Source organism: Balaenoptera physalus, assembly GCF_965194825.1.
Source record: "Balaenoptera physalus genome assembly, chromosome: 3".
NCBI lineage: Eukaryota > Metazoa > Chordata > Mammalia > Artiodactyla > Balaenopteridae > Balaenoptera > Balaenoptera physalus.
Window position 1 is genome coordinate 163769313 of NC_138890.1, and position 17714 is coordinate 163787026.

The window sequence follows — 17714 nt, forward strand, 5'->3', positions numbered from 1 at the left end:
GTGGTCTCACAGTTCTTGGATATTCTGTTCTGTTCTTTTCCAGTCTTTGTTCTCTTTACTTTTTGGTTCTTGAGGATTCTATCGATAGATCCTCTAACTCAGAGAGTCTTTCCTCAGCCATGTCCAGTCTACTAATAAGCCCATCAAAGACATTCTTCATTTTTGTCATCATGTCTCTTATCTGTAGCATTTCTCTTTTGTTCTTTCCTAGGACGTCCATCTCTCTGTTTACATTGCCCATCTGGTCTTGCATGTTGTCTACTTTCCCCATTAGAGCCCTTTAGGATCTTAAAGGTCGTTTTAAATTCTCAGTCTGATAATCCCAAAATCCCTTCCATGTCTGGCTCTGATTCTTGCTCTGTGTCTTCAAATTGTGGCAGATTTTTTTGTTTGTTTTTTGTTTTTTTGCCTTTTGGTATGTCTTGTAATTTTTCCTTACAGAATTTTTTTCTTTTCTGATAGTTGGATATGTTGTACTAGATGAAAGGAATAGCTGTAAATAGGCCTTTAGTAATGTGATGGTGAAGTGTGGGGTGAGGGGAAGTGTTCTGTGGTCTATGATTGGGTCTTGGTATTTTAGTGAGCCTATGCCTGTGCCCCGGGACTGTGAACTTCACAAGTGTTTCTCAGTTTTTTTCTCCCCCTTTAGGTGAGACAGGATGACTAGAGCCAGTAGGTGTTGGGTATTTCCCTTCCTCACATCACTGCAGCTCTGATAATACCTCAGCAGGGCAGGCTCTAGTTAACTAGCTTCCCCTGAAGGCAGGCCTTGTTCAGAAGAACAAACGACTATGGCCTATTTCAAAATGGTTCTCCATCCCCTCCCCCTGCCAGAAGGCTGAGGGGATTTATTTAGTATGAGAATCCACTGAGCTCCTGGAGTTAAATCTCACAATGTTGTGAGGATCTCCTTATGACTTGGTCCCCTTGGAGTTTTTATACTTTCAGAGTTTTCTGCTGAGAACTGAGCCTCCAGCAGTTCTTCAGTTATAGTTTAAGTTTTCCTTCCCTGGCACTGGTTCCCATGGTGGTCCACTGCCGAGTCTCTGCTCTGGTAAGCCTCAACTCTTTATATTCACCTGTCTGTCCCTCCAATCTCAGAGCAGCAGTTTGCCCTGTGTCTTCCCCCCTTTTAAGGATCCAAGAAAAGTTGAACAAGTCTGTTCAGCTTGTTACTCATTGTTAGGACACAGTGGCAGCTTCCAAGCTCCTTATGTTGTCAAACTCGGTTCCGGCTGCTCACCACTCAAAAGCCAACACTTCAGAGGCAAGTGTTGTTAGAAAGGAAAGGTTGCTTTATCCAGCAGGCTGGCAGCTGGGGGAGAAGGTGGATTGCATTCCAACAACCAACTCCGAACTGTCAATCAAGGGGCATAGAGCTTTTAAAGGGAAGTTTCAGAGGTGTAGGTGGAGGGAGGGGCTACATGAAGAACAGCACAGGCAGCTCTGACAATTGTCTTGAAATTAGTCATGCGGTGGTCTGACCAGCGTCATCTTGATTATTTTAAATACAGTTAATCTTCAGTTCCAGGGTCAGTTTGTTCCCATGTCCTTGAGGCCAGTTCTTGGAGTTGTGCAAGATGGAGCAGCTTATGTCATGCCTACAGTCTGGTCATCATGTAGTTAACTTCTTCCACCTGGTGGGGGTTTCAGTATCTACAAAACAGCTCAAAGGATGTGGCTCAGAATATTACCTATAGCCCCTGAGGAGGAACTAAAGGTCCTTGACTTTGCTTAATGACTAAATTTTTATTATTTTGTCCTGTTTGACTGCTTTTCTCTGTTTCTGCATTTTTTTCATTTCTCTGATTAAATTTAATCTTTGGCTAAAGTTTTTCTACAGTCAAGAGGCAGGCAGAGGACATGCGGGTGGGTCTGTCCCATGAAGGTTCCATAGGGTCCTGCTTCGTTTCACTTACATGGGGAACTAGAAATTGGAAGACTTAAAAGAGACTTCTTTAGTCACTGCCTGTGACTAAATCATGAAATGATGAGGGAGTTAGGAAAACATATTGTGAGGCTCTGAGAAGAGCTGAGAAGAGATGACTTTGGGGGAAGCTAGATTTCTCTATTGTTTTTTTATTCTGAAATTAGTCTTTTTAAAAGACTTTTTATTATGAAATATTTCAGACTCGTCACAAAAGACAAAGACCATGGTAAACAATTGTGTTTCAGCCATCTAAGGAATAAAAGGCAATTTCCACTGCATCTATAACTAAAGCATTACCTATTAGGCCATAAGAAGTCATCTTCATTTCTAATCTATTCGTATGATCTAGAGCCCATGTATGCAAATGTCAGCATTTGAGCCCTCTAAGATTCTCTTTCACTGTATAGCCACCTCTCTTCACTGGCTCTGAATGACTTTTGGTTGTTTCTAAGTCACATCAGCCCTCTAAAGATGACAACTGTCCCTGATAAAGGGATGTCAAGGGAGTACATTACACTCTCTGAAGGCTGTTTTAGTGATCAGGTACAAAAAAGAGTTTTCCCAAAAGCAATATCATTTGGATCATTGTATAAATTCCCAAGGTGGTAACTCTGAGGTGATGACAGTCACTTGACTATATAAATTCTTGAAGGTCCAGAAACATCCATCACATAATTTTATAGTCAGGATTATTTTCAAAGGCCTTCATGGAAGGAGTTTCCATAAATTTTCACTGTAAGATTTGTAACTCTTTCTTCTGGGAAGCTCCTTTTTATGTCAACCTTAAACCTCTTCTCCTGCAATTCAGATTACATTCTGTTTGACCTTGAGTCGTGTTAACAACAGCTACAGTTTGATCCTCAAAACGGCTCTCTGCCTGTGAGGTGGGTACTTTTATAGCCCTTGTTTACAGATTAATAACGTCAGGTTTAGTGGGATGAAGGACTTTACGCAAAGTCACATAGTTAGGACGGAGGAGAGCTGGGATTCATATGTACTCAGAATCTGACACCCCTATCCATTGCTCCCCCCAACTAGAGAAAACGTCTTCTTAGATACAGGAGCTAATTTTTCCTAGAGGTGGAAATGGACACAGATTTCCCCAACACATAAAGAGAACAGGGATAGGTTGCTTTGTTCTGAATTCCCCCAGGTCTTGCAAATCCAATAAAAGTGGCCCAGCACAGAGTTGTATGTAGGATATCTGCCACATACCCATAGTGAACTGTTGTCTCCAAATGAGGTTTCTCTAGAGAAGCATTATTAACTCCATTTCCTTGGAAGATGCAGGACCCGTATCCTTTGCATTGGTTGCTAAGTGACTCACTGCCCCAGCCAGCCAGGATTACGGATGCAAGGCAGAAGTAAGAAAAGGCCAAAAATAGTCCTCTCCTTAAAATCCCATTTTCTGCATGTCCCTGGGCCCTTGGGAGACACTATCACAATAATTTATGCCACTACCATGCAAGAGAAAGAGAAGCTTCTCTTTTTTAAATCAGGGGACAATAGCCATGCACTTACATACAGTTTCTGGGTTTTCTGCATTAGTATTTAGAACCCACCTAGTAAAATACAAACATACATTAATAAATTGCTGGGAAAATCTCAAGGGGCAAACTATATACAAAGGTGAATAACTGATGGAGCCTTGGTTGTTAAGGATCCCACCCAGCATATTAATCTCACAGTATTAATTTCTATTCCCCACCACACCCTAAACAGTCCCTTGTTTCTTGAGAAAATGTAAAAGCCACCCCACACCAGTTCCAGGTCAAAACTACCTTTGCCAAAAATCACTCAATGACTTCTCTGGTTTAACAACTTATTTAAATATCTCTTCTTTCTGGGCTGTTGTACCTTGGGAAAGGTTTTTCTAATAGCCTCCCCACCTACCAATTATTTTAACTAAACTTCCTCTAGACAACTGATGCTCGTCTTCCACCTCAGTTCTATTGGAGAAGTTTAAAATATTGGCTCTAATTTTTCACTATCCTGTAGTATTACATTTAAGATTGGCCACAGCCAACTGATAGGCAGAATAGCCTTTTTGACCCCTGACTTTGGGCTTGGCCACATGACTTTCATCGCCTGTAATATTTTCTATCACTGTCATACCAAATCACAACAAAGATATTGGCTTTGGGTTTCCCTGGTGGCGCAGTGGTTGAGAATCTCCCTGCTAACGCAGGGGACACAGGTTCGAGCCCTGGTCTGGGAAGATCCCACATGCCGCGGAGCAACTAGGCCCGTGAGCCACAACTACTGAGCCTGCGCGTCTGGAGCCTGTGCTCCGCAACAAGAGAGGCCGCGATAGTGAGAGGCCCGCGCACCACGATGAAGAGAGGCCCCCGCTCGCCGCAACTAGAGAAAGCCCTCGCACAGAAACGAAGACCCAACACAGCCAAAAATAAATAAATTAATTAATTGAAAAAAAAAAAGATATTGGCTTTAAAAAACTTCCATTTATTATCTCATAGTTTCTGAAGGTCAGAAGTCCAGTGGGCTCAACTGAGTCCTCTGCTTAGGTTCTCACAAGGCCTAACGCAAGGTTATGGCAGGATTGGATTCTTAGATGGAAGTTCTAGGGATGAATTTACTTCCAACCACATCCAAATTGTTGGTCAGATTCAGTTCCTTGTGAATGTATGCCTGAAATCTACATTTCCCTGTTGGCTGTCAGCTGAGGGCCAGTCTTTGCTCCTGTGGGCTGTCTGCATCGCTTCTCGTGCTTTCCATGTGATCGTCTCCGGCAATGGTGGGTTGAGTTCCTCTCATGCTTCAAATCTCTCCAGCTTCCCTTCTGTTGCATTTCTCTCACTCCAGCTGGAGGAACCTCTCTGCTTTTAAGGACCCATGTGATTAGATTGAGCCCATCCAGATAATCTTGGACAATATCCTTATTTTAAGATTTTAAGGTTCATAATCTTAATTACACTGTAAAGTCCCTTTTGCTATGCAACATAACATATTCAGAGGTTTCTGTAAAAAAAAAAAAGCTCCAGCCAAGGACAGAAAATTTGGTCTAGAATTCTGGCTCTACTTTTGACTTACGTGATTTTGGACAAGTCATTTGCTCCTTATATGAATTGAGTTCTTCATATATAAATGAAGAACATAAACCCAAACTTGTAGGATTGTAGCAAAAATTCAATAAAATAGTGAATTATTTCATTCAACCGTTCTTCAGTATATTCATGAAGCTAATACATAGTGAATTCCTATCATCAGCCAGACATTATGTTAAAGACTGAGAAATCAAAGATTAATTAAGACAAATTTCTTATTTTTAAGAAGTCTACATTCCAGTGAGAAAAGTATTTTGTAAATGCTAAAGCAGTCTGCATATCCAAGGTATTATTGTTCTGTTTCTTCTTCTAATTTTTCTTATCCCTTCCCATTGGGCATGAACTAACTTTGCATATTTCCTGTCCTATTTTCCTCTAAACTGTCAGTTATTTGTGAGCTTATTATAAAAATTAACGTCCCTCAAATTCTGCCATCACATTCTTTACCTGAAATAAAAGGTGGTTACACTTACTCATTGGAAAGAAATATTCACTTCAGGGAGACCCAAATTTACTAAGCCCTGTAGGAAAGCACAGGAGCTTTTCAGTTGAAAAGGATTAACCTTTCTTAGATCTATTGAAAATCCTCTTATTTTCTTCACTCATAAAATGCACCTCAGGGTATATATGTCTCAGTACCAAAACCCAAGAACAACACAAATGAGTTACGTGCAATTCCATATAAAAGATTACAACGGAAATGGACTGCATTTGTTGCTATAATCCTCCAAAGTCCCACCTAACTATTCATCTTTTCTTCAGGATGGGAGCATTTCTATACATGCTTATGGTCCTTAACTGTTCTCTTTTCCAGACATAGTCATTATTCAAAGTGTAACCCAATAGAATATTTTTGGAACGTTCCATTACTGTCATTCGCTGAGCTATTTCAGTTGTTGGTCTGCTTCCCTGCTTCTCTCCATCTCCTCTTCCCTTTATACTATGTCCTTGGACCAGAGAAAATGCTCCTTTTGTTGGGCTGCCCCTAACAGTCAAAAATAATGCTAAGTGTGCATAGCTTGACCTGTTCTGGAACAATTCACCAACAGTCGAAATAACAGAATATTGGCATAGAAACTGGCCTTGGGGATGCATCAACACCCCACAAAGAACTGCCAGGAGGGCTGCTGCACTGTGATAACTTCCCCTTCCCTCCAAGGCCAAAACTGACAATGTCTCCACAGAGCCGTCTTAACTCAACGTTAAGAAGGGCCTCTGGTCCAGGCCCAAAGTTCATTCAAAAGACACTGGGATGCTTACTCATTAGGTTTTCTCACTGCTCTCAAAGATTTTCTTACCTTGAAGATATTTTCACACAGAGCGAATATATTAAATGGTAACAGGCACTCACAACCATCATGCTTTCAAAGGAGACAGCCAACAGGGTAGAATTTGCAGCCACGCCCAGCTAAAGGATAGATCAGTCACAGTCAATTGCAGTGTGTTTTTGTCGTTCTGGTCATCACTTGTACCAGAATAAGGTATCAGACATTTGAGCATAAGAGCCAGAGACGGTATGACACATCCAGGGAATGAGGGGGACTGTCTACTCGTGCTCTCCTTGGGGAAGAGGCGAGGTGTGTCGGAGAGGCAAATCCATGGAATCAGTGCTAAGGAGCCTGAGTCAAGAAAAAGAGACACCCCTGTGTTGGGGGCTGTAGCTGGTGCATTAAATCAAGCGCATGCCGATGTTGACCTGTTGGGTGAGGAGCCACAAGCCACCCACAGGGGGCGGCAGGGAGCTCCCTCAGCATCTGAGCGCCCACCTTGGGGAAGCGAAAACCCTGGGGCCATTTTGACTGACCGTACAGTTTCAGTACACTCACACAAAAGAAGTCAAGTCACAAGATTTATTACTGATGGATCCCAGGAGCAGGGCAGTGAGCTGGCGGAAAGGCAGTCCTCTGTCCCAGGTCAGGAGGGAGCAGGAGATAGAGAGCAGGGTAGCCAGCACCTACTACTTATAAGGTGGCTGGGACAGAGGTCCCTAACTTTGCACTAGCTCAAGTCTAAGTGGTTATTTTTAAAAGTGTCCCGGGAAAAAGCAAAGTGGGAACTTGGGGCTGGGATCCTAAACTCAGGTCCTTATCTAAATGTCCAGCAGGGTTGTCATACTATAAAATGCGCAGGCAGCAACTCGAAAAAGCCGATTCCTCATCACAAGGCTATGTGCAAGGTAATGAAAACACAGAACGTCAGAATCTGGAGGGACAGGTAAACAAACAAAAAAAACAAAAGGAACAGAAGACAATGGAAGCCTGCAAGATGTCAGAGGTTAGGGGACAGACACAGGGGAAGCAGAGATGGAATGAGATGTGAGTGTAAAATAAGGTGCTTTAGGGAAACCCTGTGCTGCTACTGCCCCATCCTCCCTGAAGCTTCGTACAAGGTCCTCACTCGGTCAGAAGCAGAGGTCTTGAACTGGCAGGCTGCCAACATAGTCCACGTCTTAATTCTATAACGTAAAGAAGTAGATTCAATAACAGTAAGTCTCCTTCGGCTACTTCCTTCCCCAAGAGCATGATAAAACTGCAGAGGACTGACTTGTCTGTCAATGCCTTACAGCATTATGGTTAAAAGAGACCTCAGAGGCCATTTGGATTATCCTCTTGCCCTTAGGCAGATTTCTCTAAACCATCCAAGTTACTCTTCATGTTAATATGAAGCTATTATTACACAAGTCAAACCAGAGGAGTTAAGGTCCCAACAGATATATGGTCAAGGGCTTACGTCTTCTTGAGAGGGTCTTGCCAGGAAACCCCTGGGTCTCGTCTATCCAGTTTAATCACATCGGCCATATGATAGCCTTACCATGATGGACAGCATCATGTTTTCTCACCTCTATCCTCCAATGGGTTTTCCAATGCTTGATACACAGTAGGTGTTTCAGAAATATTTGTGACATGGATAAAAGACTCAGATCCAGATCCTTGGCACTCTCACAGCTGATGAAGTCTGTTAAGAACTATATTAAGACCATAATAGGTATGAAAATCTTCACCATGCAGGTTCCACTGCTGGTAAATGGAATCCAGTGTGACTCATTAGGAGGGAATGTGGTTTGCATTGCAAAAATATTGCATAGTTATAAGTTGTGATGAATAAGCAGGTGGGAAAAAAAGGACCAAAGGCTTCTGATCAAATTAAACACATTCTAAAGAATATGACCATCAGCAAATTGTGTCTATGAAAATGGATTCATAAATAAAAATAGTACATGACCATCTCGATGCTGCTCTAGGGCATATTGGAGACTGGCTTTAGGGACTGATCTAGGTTTCAGATGCCAAGTGGCCTAAAGCTTCAGGTTGGGAGGGAGGAAGCTGTAAGCAGCTGAACTGAGGATTTAAAATTTTTTAATTTAAAATGTTTTCCAGTTTAACTGAGATATAACTGACATGTAACATTGTATAAGTTTAAGGTGTACAATGTAATGATTTGGTTGGTACATGTATATGTTGCGAACTGATCACCACAATAAGTTTACTTAACATCCATCACCTCATGTAATTACAACTTTTTTCTTGTGATGAGAACATTTAAGATCTACTCTCTTGGCAATTTTCAAATATACCGTACAGTATTGATAACAATAGTCACTATGCTGTACATTATAGCCCTAGAACTTAAACTGGAAGTTTGTATCTTTTGACCACCTTCACGCATCTGCCGTACCCCACTACCCCTTCCTTTGGCAATCACCAACCTGTTCTTTGTTTCTAGAAGTGCAGTTTTATTTTTAGACTCTACATATCAGTAAGATCATACAGTATTTATCTTTCTCTGTCTGACATTTCACTTAACACAATGTCCTCAAGATTCATCCACGTTGTCACAAATGGCAGGATTCTCTTCTCTTTTATGGCTGACTTTTTATGGCTGGTATATATATTTCTTTATATGTGTGTGTGTGTGTTACATACATATATATTTTTTCTTTGTCCATTTATCTGTTGAAGGTTGTTTCCATGTCTTGACTATTGTGAATTGTGCTATAATGAACGTGCTGGGTGGGGGGGCCCGGGTACAGGTACAGCTATCTCTTTGAAATAACGATTTTATTTCCTTCCGATGCATACCCAGATGTAGAATTGCTGGATCGTACAGTAGTTCTATTTTTAATTTTTTGAGGAAACTCTATGCTGTTTTCCATAGTAGCTGTACCAATTTTCATTCCCACCAAAAGTATACAAGGGTTTTCTTTTCTCACTAGGACTTCTCTCGTCTTTTTGATGGTAGCCATTCTAACAGGTGTGAGGTGATGGTTTATTGCAGTTTGCATTTCCCTGATGATTAATGATGTTGAACACTTTTTCACGCAACTGTTGGCCATTTGTATGTCTTCTTTGGAAAAATGTCTATTCAGGTCCTTTACTCATTTTTAATTAGACTATTTGTGGGGTTTTGCTATTGAGTTGTATGTGTTCCTTATATACTTTGGATATTAACCCTTATAAGGTATGTGGTTTGCAAATATTTTCTCCCATTCTGTAGGTTGCCATTTCATCTTGTTGATTGTTTCTTTTGCTGTGTAGAAGCTTTTTAATTTGATGTAGTTCCACTTGTTTATCTTTGCTTTTGTTCCTTGTGCTTTAGGTGTCATATCCATAAAATCATTGCCAAGGCCAATGTCAAGGAGGTTTTTTTCCTGTGTTTTCTTCCAGGAGTTTTACGGTTCCAGGTTTTACATTTAAGTCTTTAATCCATTTTGAGTTAATTTGTGAGTGTGTGTGTGTGTTAAAAATTTTTTTATTGAAATATAGTTGATTTACAGTGTTGCATTAGTTTCAGGTGTACAGCAAAGTGATTCAGTTATATTTGTGAGGAGCTTTTTGATTTTATGACTGGGGGAACTTTCTCCACAGTCAGGGCATTTCTGGTTGCTGCATAGTCCAGGGTGTAGGTGGTCATGTAGGACATTGGCCGGCCCATATACAAACAACTTTGTGCAAATTAGAAAAAGGTACTCACTCTTGGTGGACACAATCCAATGCTAGGGTTTGTGGTCAGCAAGCAAGCCACAAACTGGTATTCAATCTTCACTCGCCTGCTTGGCCAGCAGCACTTGCTCAGGGCCCAGCCTGCGTGCCTGAGTGTGGCGGCTGTGATGGTGGGGTTGGTGCTTCCCGAGGTTCATCCTGAGAAGCCACGGAGTTGGAGAGAGAAGAGGATGCTTTCTGGGCCTCTCATTTTGGTTGCTTCCCTGGATACAAGAGAGGAATTTGGGCTTATTTGATTAAATTAGAAATACTTAAAATGGGTTCCTTAAATTCTTAAGACTCCACAGACGGGTTCTTTTAGGGCTTTTCTAAATCTTCCAAAATTTAGATAGGTTTTGTAAGCATGTGAATATAGGAATTTTTCTAGAAAAATAGTTCATATCTTTCACCCATCCCAAAGGTATTCGTAACCTCAAAACGTGAAAATTACTGATCTAACTATCTATTGTAATTCAAGGATTAAACCAATAAACAAAAAAGAGAAGAAAAAGAATCTGACAAGAAATTGTTCTTTATTTCACTTTAATTGTCATAGTTCAATGAGCATAACATGAACATATTATACAAACTTGGTGAATAGCTACCCATTCAAGGAAACTTGCTCTTCTTACCTGCTTCACACAGCCTGCAGAATAACTCTTGGCCACTTTAATGAACAAGTTATTAGATCAATAGATCTGAAAATCTTCCAAACACAGAACAAAACCCTTCAAGTATGCAATCCTTTAGAAAAGTTGGCAAATGACCATGTGGGTAGGCAAAAGGAAGTCCAACTCAGTGGCTAAGGGCTCCTGTTTTGGGGGTCAACTTCAATTCCTGCCCCTGCCATTAACTGACTGGGAGTTCAGGGGTGCTTAGGCAACTTATTTAATTTCTCAAATGCAAAATGGAGCTAAGTAAAGGATCTACCCACGTCAGAGAATTGTTTTAAGGGAAAAATGCAATACATGGGAAATACTTTATATGATACTTAACATGTAATAAGAACTGTATAAATGTGAGCTGTTTAATATTTTTATTATTATTGGAAAAGTTAACCTATCAGAAGCAGATTAGGGGCTTTAAAGTTTTTGGTGGCATTTTCTTTTTACTTTCTGTTGTTTTCCTCAGGGCTAGTCTCATTCAGTGTAATTTCAGAAGCAAATCCCCAATTTCTAACGTAAGATATACATCCCCCTTATTATACTTTTGAGATCTGCTAAAATAAATTTAACTTTTAAATAATTTAACAGCTATTAACAATGGGTCGAAAGAATAAGGATGAGTTGGCAGAATATATCCATTGGGTGAAATGATGCACAAAGATTAAAATTTTATTTCCCTTGCATTTAAGTTTAGGGCCAATCTTGAACTCTTTGGGCTTTGGCGATCCTTTTGATTTTAGAAAGGAGCAGTCAGCACATCGAGGTCTAAATGTTCAGAGAACATGATGCCTGGCTCAGTCCTGAAACTTCCTTCAGCTTCCAGCTGATTCCTTTGTGTGGACAAAGTCCTTTCAATGTCCAGGATACACTTAAGCCTGTCTTCCCAGTCATCTCCCTGGTGATAGTCAAGGGATTGTGCCTAGGTCCTGCGTACATTTATTTGGAAAGGTTTTAAGATATGATTCAGTTCAACACTGGGGGGGTATTTCAGAATTTACAATAATAATTACCCATCTGGGAACAGCAGGCAGTAAGATAGTCTTTCCTAATTCTGGCTACACATCATAACCAATGGTTATATAACCATATTTACAGATAAACATTCATGGGCCTGAACCAACACGAGTCTGTGTAGTAAGTCTGGGGTAAGGCAAACTTTTGGAGAAAATCTCCAAAAGGAACAGAAAAAAATACATATTGCTTTACTAGGGTAACTTAATAAGGTGAAATTTCCATACCTTTTGAAGAATAACAAAATCAACGTGTAGTCACATGTTTCAGTGGCAATATATGGCTGTTAGTAACAAGCAACATGAACTTGAGAATACAGGGACATGATCACCTACACTCTGCTAGGACTCAAGATGGGAATAAGGTGATGGAAGGGACTATCTATTCAACAGAAACAGATACACAAAGGGAGGAAGAAGAGTATCAGGGTCCCATGGGTCTCCCCAGTGCAATTTCTGTCTATTCTTTTCACTTATTTTAGGAAATCATTTCTTCCTACTCCAACTCTTGAGATCCAAATGGGAGGTACCTCATTTTGTCTCACTGTACAAAGACATTGCTGTAAGGGTGGACACCCACCTCAGGGTGTGGTGCCAGGCCATAGTGACTGGTCCAGAGCTTTATTGTCCAATATGGTAGCACTGGGCACCAAGGGCAGTCCAGGCCGTACAACTGGACAGTATTAAAGGTCAATGAGAGTCCTCTTCAGGATTTGTTAAAATAGAGTTGGCAAATAGAAGTCCCTTTCCTCAAAGATGGAAAGATGGGAAGGTGTTGAAAGTTAGATCCTGAGACAGAGATTAGCTTGCTGTAGCTTTTTTAGGGAGTATTCTTGGGATCAACAGTGGAAAAAAAAGAAAGGAAGCAGAATCGTGCAGAGGGAAATGTCGAGCTGAAATATACCCTCAGTGAAGGACTTGGCTGGCCACATGGAGAGCTCTGAAAGGAGGATTGATCTTCAAAGTTATCCTGAGGTAGGGTAAGAGATCAAGCCTTTATACTACTGCACAGACCAGTCATTGGATGTGGGTTGCCCTGAAAGGTGGGCATGAACTTGTGCTCAGTAACTCTTTAGTCAAGGTAATTCCTGAAGATGGCTGACAGTTAAGGGCAACTGGGGGGATAAGCATTTTAGTCCTGGAAGCAGCATGTCACAGAATTCACTACAGAATCCCAGCACTGCTGAAAGAGGGAGAGGTAAAACCCAAAGAGAGTTCTGATGGCATTTGAACTCATGATTCTATGCATCTTTGCACTTCCTGTGGTTTGTTTAGAAAAGTCAATTGGGTTCTTTTTTATATCTAACCTAGTTCAAATTCTACGAAAACAATCATGTCTAAGACAATTAAGAATATATATAACCTGCTTGGAAATCTATAAAACCAAAAAAATGGAAGCATGTCAGAAAATGCATGGGGGTGGCTAAAGGGAGAGAGTAATACAATTATTATTGTTTGAGCAAACCATAGGTAGCTTGACTAGATGGAGGGAATGGAAGATATTTCAGAGACACAGGTCACTCAGCTGGGGCCAGAGGAGGATTCTTTGTGGGAATTCAATCCCACGACCATCTGCTGGCGTATCATTGGGCTGAAAGTAGAATGTCTGATACATTCTTGAGCAAGTTTCCTTACAAAAATCTTTGACTTTTCCAAAGGGATGAGAAGCAAATAGGAGAATTGCTCCTAAGGCCTCAACTTTGATGAACAAAGAGGATTTAATTGCAGAGGAAGAAGTCAGAGCAATCATTGAAGAACATGCCTATGCTGCTTTGGAATTTTTTTGAACGTTTGGGAAGAAAAGGCTGGCAAGTGTGGGATCTAGATTTAAGGAAATGGATAAATTCTTGTTATGAGAATTGGATGCGAAAGTGCTCAAGAGGGTTGAGCGTCTCCTAAAACTCAAATTCTGAGTACACAGCCCCCAAACAGAAGGAAATGCAGAGCAAGCAAGTTTATATTCCCACAAATTAAGAATCATGCCAATAAGACTAAAACACTTGCTATAGACTGTGTCTATAGAATGTGTCCCCCACCCAAATTCCTATGTTGAAATCTCATCCTCGATATGATGGTATTTGGAGGTGGAGCCTTTGGGAGATGATTAGGTCATGAAGGCAGAGCCCTCATGAATGGGATTAATGGCGTTATAAAAGAGGCTCCAGAGAGCTCCCTTGCCCCTTCTGCCATGTGAAGACACAGAGAAAGATGGCTTCTCTGAACCTGGAAGTGGGTTCTCACCAGACATCAGATCTGCTGGTATCCTGATCTTGGACTTCTCAGCCTCCAGAACTGTGAGAAATAGATTTCTGTTGTTTATAAGCCACCCCGTCTATGATATTTTTGTTATAACAGCCTAAATGGACTAAGTAACAGTGGCTTTCTTAATCCTCTTTAGAAGAGAATAATCATAGAAGGGATGAATTTATAGTTTGAGCATTCTTGGTATAATGGTACTATATTGCTGGGTGGCATAATATAAGTCACAACTCTCAATGGCTATTTTCTTTTCAGTTTACTTGTATTTTAAACATGGAGACCCCTCACTGGTAGGTGGGATTGAAATATAAGACGTATGAGTAAATGAAAATGAAACTTTGGCTGTTCTGCTTTCTTGGCTTAGACGGTTGCCTTCCAGGGACCAGAAGTAATAATAGCTATGATTTATTGGATTCTTACAAAGTTCTAGGCATTGTGCTAAGTGCTTTATATGAATGATCTCACGTAATCTTTACAGAAGTTCTTTTGGAGTATGTATTCATTAATATCCTCATTATACATACAATAGAGGTCAGATTTGAAAAGGTCAGATGACCTGTTCCAAGGGGCAAACATTAAACTTAAGACAAAGCCAGTGTTCCAGACTGCTATACAGAAAGAGCTTACAAATGAAAATGCTAAATCATTTTCTGCGATCTTTGCTATCTTTGAGGTATTGTGAGGAAAAGGAATGGTGCTCCTTCGGGTGGGGGCAGAGCACAAGGGTGGCAGAAGGAGGGAGTCTAGCAAGGGTTGAAATATAACCAACTCTCTGCTAGTGGGCAGCCACCATTCCTGCAGTGGGATTGTGACAGCCCAGAGGAAAGGATTCCTCTTTTCTACCTGGTCTACCACAGGGTGTCCATTTTCCAGTTCTTTTGTCTGCAAGTGGAAACATCCTAATTTACAGAGAAGTTGCCTTGTGCTCTAGAGGTCCAAGATTAAACGTGAAATAAACCAATGAAGAATGTGAGAAGATTAAAAACAGAGAAAATGTTAATGCAATTTGCAACAAGATGAGTAAGGTAGATTTTGACAACTAGCAGCCAGTGAGATTGACTTTCTTCCTGGGCAAGATTCCTGGAAAGGCTTATTAAGGGGATAATTTATTTTCTACTGCCCTGCTTGTCTAAAGAATTTTTTGAGACGTCGAGAGCAGGAATTACATTAGCATATATACCCACCCCTGCAGAGGGAGTTTTATGTGGGCTTAGCATGTATGTTTCAAATATGTACCTGTGTATCTTTGTATATATTTATTGTAAGGTAATAGGTGCTCAATAAATGTTTTTTGAAGAATGAGTAAATGTTTAACATGAGAATATAAGGTCAAAAATGAGTCAACGTGTTGATATAGCTGCTTTCAAAATTAATTTGGCTGTAGGATCTATTAATTGACACAATGACAACAATGATCTCATTCATTTTTCTGGTCTCAGATTCAATGACCCTTCTTTAGAGAAAACGTTCTTGACTTCAAAATCTAATCTAATCTTGTTATTCTTGTTTAAAGCACCTAAAGTCTTTGTCTTCATTTCACTTATCACAAGTAGTAATTTACGTCTATTGGTGTGTATTCACCTAAAGCTGTCTCACTGCCACAGAGGCTGTATCTTGTGGTTCACTGTTGTACCTCCCACACTCAGCATAGTGTCCAGTACCCAGCAGCTGCCCAGTAAAATTTTGTTGAATTAAAAATATGAATGGTCATTTTCACAAAGCTGATTCTTCCAATCCAAGAACATGGTATATCTCTCCATCTATTTGTATCAACTTTAGTCTCTTTCATCAGTGTCTTATAGTTTTCTGCATACAGGTCTTTTGTCTCCTTAGGTAGGTTTATTCCTAGGTATTTTATTCTTTTTGTGGCAATGGTAAATGGGAGTGTTTTCTTAATTTCACTTTCAGATTTGTCATAATTAGTGTCTAGAAATGCAAGAGATTTCTGTGCATTAACTTTATATCCTGCTACTTTACCAAATTCATTGATTAGCTCTAGTAGTTTTCTGGTAGCATCTTTAGGATTCTCTATGTATAGTATCATGTCATCTGCAAACAGGGACAGCTTTACTTCTTCTTTTCCAATTTGGATTCCTTTTATTTCTTTTTCTTCTCTGATTGCTGTGGCTAAAACTTCCAAAACTATGTTGAATAATAGTGGTAAGAGTGGGCAACCTTGTCTTGTTCCTGATCTTAGTGGAAATGGTTTCAGTTTTTCACCATTGAGGATGATGTTGGCTGTGGGTTTACCATATATGGCCTTTATTATGTTGAGGAAAGTTCCCTCTATGCCTACTTTCTGGAGGGTTTTTATCATAAATGGGTGTTGAATTTTGTCGAAAGCTTTCTCTGCATCTATTGAGATGATCATATGGTTTTTCTCCTTCAATTTGTTAATATGATGTATCAAATTGATTGATTTGCATATATTGAAGAATCCTTGCATTCCTGGGGTAAACCCCACTTGATCATGGTGTATGATTCTTTTAATGTGCTGTTGGGTTCTGTTTGCTAGTATTTTGTTGAGGATTTTTGCATCTATGTTCATCAGTGATATTGGCCTGTAGTTTTCTTTCTTTGTGACATTTTGTCTGGTTTTGGTATCAGGGTGATGGTGGCCTCGTAGAATGAGTTTGGGAGAAACAATATTGTGAAATTGACTATACTACCCAAAGCAATCTACACATTCAATGCAATCCCTATCAAACTACCACTGGCATTTTTCACAGAACTAGAACAAAAATTTCACAATTTGTATGGAAACACAAAAGACCCCGAACAGCCAAAGCAATCTTGAGAAAGAAAAACGGAGCTGGAGGAATCAGGCTCCCAGACTTCAGACTATACTACGAAGCTACAGTAATCAAGACAGTATGGTACTGTCACAAAAACAGAAATATAGATCAGTGGAACAGTATAGAAAGCCCAGAGATAAACACATGCACATATGGTCACCTTATCTTTGATAAAGGAGGCAAGAATATACAGTGGAGAAAAGACAGCCTCTTCAATAAGTGGTGCTGGGAAAACTGGACAGCTACATGTAAAAGAATGAAATTACAACACTCCCTAACACCATACACAAAAATAAACTCAAAATGAATTAAAGTCCTAAATGTAAGGCCAGAAACTTTAAAACTCTTAGAGGAAAACACAGGCAGAACACTCCATGTCATAAATCACAGCAAGATCCTTTTTGACCCACTTCCTAGAGAAATGGAAATAAAAACAAAAATAAACAAATGGGACCTAATGAAACTTAAAAGCTTTTGCACAGCAAAGGAAACCATAAACAAGACGAAAAGACAACCCTCAGAATGGGAGAAAATATTTGCAAATCAAGCAACTGACAAAGGATTCATCTCCAAGATTTACGAGCAGCTCATGCAGCTCAATAACAAAAAAACAAACAACCCAATCCAAAAATGGGCAGAAGACCTAAATAGACATTTCTCCAAAGAAGATATACAGATTGCCAACAAACACATGAAAGAATCCTCAACATCATTAATCATTAGAGAAATGCAAATCAAAACTACAATGAGATATCATCTCACACCGGTCAGAATGGCCATCATCAAAAAATCTAGAAACAATAAATGCTGGAGAGGGTGTGGAGGAAAGGGAACACTCTTGCACTGTTGGTGGGAATGTAAATTGATACAGCCACTATGGAGAACAGTATGGAGGTTCCTTAAAAAACTACAAATAGAACTACCATACGACCCAGCAATCCCACTACTGGGCATATACCCTGAGAAAACCATAGGTCAAAAAGAGTCATGTACCAAAATGTTCATTGCAGC